Consider the following 6000-nt stretch of genomic DNA (forward strand, 5'->3'; position numbering starts at 1 on the left):
TTACACAACTGCTGCACATTGGTACAATTGTACTTTACTTGTGTGTTTTCATTTTATGCTACTTTTATCTTCTACTCTACTACATTTCAGAGGGAAAATTTGCAGTTTTCTCCACTACATTTAATCAACAGCCAAAGTTATTAATTACTTCTTATAACCAAATTTTACATACTAAACATATTATCTTCTCTTTAAATATGATCTATTTATATAGATCAGAGGTTTTTAAAGTGGGAGGTGGGCCTCCCTAGGGGGGCTCCAAACAGTTTCAGGGGAGACTCAGTGAAAGGAAGAGGAAAAATATTACATTAGTTATCAAAAGGAGATCACATAGAATAACCTTATTGTGTGTGATTTGGTTTAAGAGATAGTTCAGATAGTACAGTTGTTTTGGGGAATTTCATGTTTTTTTTTCTACTTACCCAGAGTAAGAAACAAATAAATGCCTTCAGACAGACTTTTTTATGTATTTAGTGTAGTCTGACATATGTCATACAGCAATATCAGGCGATGTTAATTCAATTGTTGAATGTCTATGGGATCAAATAACATAATATGATCCCATAGGCATCCAAGAATTGAGCGAAACTAAGCAAATAAACTCATACTCTGAGCACATTTTGTTGCTAATATTTTTACTTAAACCTGCAATAATTGTGTTTTTGTCCACTTGGAAGCAGTAGAAACACAGCTGTGGACACAACACTGATAAATTACCACCCTTTAAGTTGATAATGCAAACTTGTTTGGGAAATAGTTGTCTAGAAAATGACAGAGCAACATAAGAATCATCACTACCAGCCCCTTTCACATACAAGTGTGATTCATTATTAATTTATGATAACTGATTATAGCAGCTTTAAGTTAAATTATTTTGGTATTTTTACAGTTTGGTTGCTACTTTTAGCTAAGTCGATGATCTGAATAATTCTTCCACCACTGGTGCGGCATTTTGGGACATCTGCTCTAGAAAATTGCAACATAAACAAACTTTACCTCATATACTAATTACAGACTAATCCTGACTCTTCAATAAAGCACAAGGTCAGGATCAGGACAGTTGGATGTCTGGATGAGTAGATATGTGTGTGTTCACGTTCATGTGAGTGTCTTTGTGCAGTGCTACATGTGCCTCTTCATCCCCCCTCTACCATTCCTGACGACTACAAAGGTCCCTTTCAACAAGGTTGCCAGTGTTTGGGCATCTGTCCCACACACAAAAAAAGAGTGACTCATTTAGCTCTTAGCTACAGTCGGTATTAGTCCGTGACTTCACTAAAAGCCAAACTCAAAAGGAATGTGATAAAATTGCCTTGAACTATATATCAAGTTAGGTGATAAACAAATCTGCGGCACTAAAGAGTGTGAGGAAGAAGTCAGTGGTATTGAACAACCTGTTTCTCACTAATATGATTAAGTGGGACTTGTTGGCAGCTACATATGTTATGTAAGCTTGCCTTGATTATATATAGAAGAATGATGCGATGAGCATACGGCCGTGTAGATAGGATTCCATGCCAAATAAAGCTTAAACTCTTCTGTACATGAATTGTGTAGGGAACTTTTATTGCACCTCACTTTCAGCAGCTTTTAGGGTGCCATTAGCTTATCCCCTCATTGTGGAGTTTGACATGATTAATATCCTGGAAACACGGCCATTAGCTTGTTAATTAACACAACTCAGGACCTTTAAAAAGCTTTACTGTTACAGTTTAATTTGTCAGTATTTCTAAAGAGAAATAAGACATTTTTAGGCACTCTAAGGGAACATCTTAATTTGTGTGTTAAGGAGAATAATGGACTCTTTAGGCCTTGCAGAGACCTATAGTAAGAGCTCAGTACTCAGATACAGTAGGTGTAGGCAGTATGAGAACTTCGTTAAGCTCTGAGATCACTTGCAAAACATCTACATGCACTTAACACAAAAACACACTTTGGATTATATTACTTTCAGGGATGCACCGTCTTTTTCTCTTCCAATACTAATTCCAGTACGAGGCATGTAGCGGTAAATAGGCAATATTATGTACCAGCGATTGCTGGGGCACTAAACAATTGAGTCTGTGGCTGTGACTAAATGAATAGCAGAAATACTGAATTTTCTAAAGACATTGATGAAGAAATTGTATTTAATGCAGACTGGTCACATCTGGCAGACACCTAACCCTTTTACCAAAGGTTAGTGTCTTTAGTTACCTTTGAAGGAGTAGTTCAGAAAATAATCTTATTGGCTTTTTTGCTGAGAGTTAGATAAGAGGATCAATCCACACTCATGTCTGAATGCTAAATATGAAGCTAGAGCTAGCAGACGGTTAGCTTAGCATAAAGACTGGAAACAGGGTCATTAATCACAAAATAAAACAAATTAATTACTGTACAAAAACTGAAATGTATAAAATGACAAGTTGTAGTTTTAAGGGAAGTTTGGCACTGGAACAACTTCTTGGCTGGGTGCAGTGACTTCCTGCTGTGTTGTCGCCACGATGAGGTTGCCAGGCACGGGCACCGAGCCGACTCTCAGCAAGAAAGCAAATGAGCATATTTCCCAAAACGTTGAACTGTTCCTTTAAGTGCTCCACACTGACTTATTGTGCACTCATTCTCTGGCGGCTAAGTCGAACCATAACTAATACATGTCCAACTTGATCCATCCCCCTAGCCTTAACTTTAGCTCTAATGAAAACAGAAACCATTTACACAGTAATAAATGCAATTGTAGTGAAACCAATTTGGGAACACCAATTTGTCCCCCAAAGTTAGACACAACATCCCCCTTTTAAATGGTTTAAATCTAAAAATCTGTCCCCATAGCTGGCCTTGCTCAGAAACACACACACACACACACACACACACACACACACACACACACACACACACACACACACACACACACACATTGCTCCTCTCACCTTGAAAGCACTATAAATATATATAGCACAGATAAATATTCCAGCTAAAAATGGCTGACATGCAATTAGCTCTTGTGTGATTCTGTCTTTAAAGCAGAGCCACTCCAGTGAATTATGGTTGGCCTGAGAAGCTCTCTCCCTTAACTTAACCCTGTGGCACGCTCCTGTGACTGAGTTGCCAGCAGATTAAGAGCAGTGCTGTGAGTTTTGTGCTTCAGCCATAATCCTTCTTGCCATTAATTAAATTGGGTTCTGATTCAATCACTGTTTTCCAGATAACTGTAGAAACTCATTCAATTACACCATCAACCAATCAGGCATGTTAGACCACAACAAGTGAAAGAAAGCTCAAAGCTCCAACCGAGCTCAGATATCATGACATCATTAGGTGTTTTCTACAAGGAGGCCGTCACCTGTCAATATAGAGTCGTGGATCATGTGTGGTCAAACCTCAAGGATAAAATATAAGATAATGTTGTTCTTCATACAAACAAGATAAGGAAACAGATAAGATCCAGGAAGGAGTACAGCACTTCAAAGATCCATGTTCTTCTCAAATACTTCAAAGATTTATTTTTCTAGCAACTGCAGTATGTGTCAATAACTCCCTCGTGCCCCCTTCATCTCTGCCCTGGCTGTTCTGAAAGAATGCCTTTAACACACCACATGAAAAGGCGAGGAGCTGAGTACTGTCATGTGATGTCTGTTTCTCCAAGTTAGTTGACGCAGATATGACGTCACCCGCTACTGAATGGGTGCCTTTGACGGTTTGACGGGGAGAGTTTGCTCCGCGGAACGCATCAATAAAATCAATTACTGTCCATGCCAACGGGACTAACAACCCTATCTGGAGGCTGACATGGTCCTTCCCCTCGTGGAGAACCACAGGGACTTTTCCCACTTAATAAGTAAGTGTTCCTTGATGACTGATGCTTGTATAGATCAGTGTATCTGCAGTGGGTTTAAAGCTTTCGGCTTGTTACAGCAAAGTTGTGGGTTTCATTCTGATGCGAACCCAAGGAAAGAAATGCTATGCTTGTTGAGACACTGTAACCATATTTGAGTTATGGCTTATCTGATGAATTTCCGTTTTGTTGGTAGGGCCTTAGCTGTTTGGCATGACATTTATCAGCAGAGACTGCATTTCCATTGCATGAATTTTAATTTATCATGCTCATAGTGAACAATAACAAATTCAAAAATCCAATTTGTGAACACAATCTGCAATAAAATGGAGTGTCTTGCAACTAAAAGTGATAATTGTTTCATTTACCTTGGCTTGTCCCGCTTCAAATTCAGTAAATCCAGTTGAGTTCGGATGAGACACCTTCACCAACAGAGGGGTTTTCTTCCTTGAGTGTCAAATGGAGGCCAGTTGCCTCCTTTACGATCACTCCAACATGCTCTTTAATTGGCTAATTAAAAACTGTGTGGCTCTAACTCGGCTGCTCGGCCCAGCTTTAAGACAACTCGGTGAGATCCTGAACCCAAATATATGGGCTCTACAGAGAGTCAGTAAGACACTGTCGAGCTGCGAGGATACACAACTGGGGCTTATATCTGCCGTTATCCTTCAAATGATCATATCTATAGTGCAATGAAGTGTGGGAAATCCCACTAACAAATTCTGCAGAGGAGAGAACTCTTTATGAATGTTGAAAGGTGACAAGGCCTAAGCCCTCTTTGGCAGAGAAACACAAAGTCTGCAGGTCAGTAAAACTCCAGAATCACACATTAACAAAACAACCAGAGATGGTGCCCTAATTCTACTGGACACCAAAGTACAGTCATTAATCTAACGGAGTTTCTATTTGCCGTTTATCACACGCTGGTAGATCAATTAATGTTTGTAATACAATCAGATTTGAATATCTAACTTAATGTAGAGTATTCCTAAAGTTAGTTTACATTTCAGAATCTCTACAGTCACAATAGTGGGTATAGATGGATGCAGAAAAAGTTTAGTTAGAATTAAAACCATCACCATGCTAACGTGCACCACCTATAGGGAAAGAAAGTAACAGCAGCATTTCATACCTGCAGAAGTAGTCGGGTTAATGTCCCATCTAGATGCAAAGAAAGTAAATGCTGTTGCTGTTTTAGTGCTTTTTTGTGGTGTTTGCATTCCACCTTCCTTTTTGTTTGGACAAATAAAACTGAAGCTCATTCCCACTTCAGGTTAACCAGGAGGAAGCAACTATTGCTGCTGGTGGTACTTTTTTTGTCTATAGGTGGCACAGTTTTGTACTAGAACTGTAGAGATTTGGAGCTGCAGTAGTGAAAGTCCTGGTCCTGAAGCTCTGAAAAGGAATGATATTGGTTGGGACTGATTGTTTCAATCAATGACACAGTGTGTCTTCATTTTAAAAGAAGACTTAGAGTCTGCAGCCATACTGGCAGCTCTGTGAGGCAGTGCTTTGAACTAAATGCTAACATCCATATGTTAAGAAGATATAAAGTGTATCAAGTTCACCATCTTGATTTGGTGTGTTAGCATGCTAACATTTGCTAATTAGCACTAAACTCAAAGTGCAGCTGAGACTGACGGGAATGTTGCAGATATTTGGTTATAAATCAAAGTATCAGACAAGTTAAGATTTTGACCTGATGATGGCGCTACATTAAGAGTCAGGGGATGATCTAATTTACCACAGTTTATCCTAAGGGCCATGAGTGTTTGTGTCAAATTGCATCAATCAGTTGTTGAGACATTTCACATTTTCAAATGTGAACTTCAAGGTGACACTACAGGTAAAGTCACAAAATTCACCATCATCATCTGGGAACCATGACTGTCTCTTAAAAATTGTGTGCCAATCCATCAGGTAAATATTTCTCTGGATAAATAAAACTTTTGCTGGTGGCGCTAGAGAAAAAGTCAGAGGCTCACAAAAGTCAGCCAGGTTCATCCTCTGGGAACATCTGTATAAAACTTCATGGGAATCCATTCAGTTGTTTTCAAAATATTTCAGTGTGGAGTGAGTGACAGGCAGACCAACATTGGCAACATTTAGCAGTTAAGGAGATCACTTCTTGACAGTTTCAGATTACAGTTTTGGCTTTATTTATCAAACAGATGACATCCACTCAC

Source organism: Thunnus albacares, chromosome 10 (genome assembly GCF_914725855.1).
Source record: "Thunnus albacares chromosome 10, fThuAlb1.1, whole genome shotgun sequence".
Taxonomy (NCBI): Eukaryota; Metazoa; Chordata; class Actinopteri; order Scombriformes; family Scombridae; genus Thunnus; species Thunnus albacares.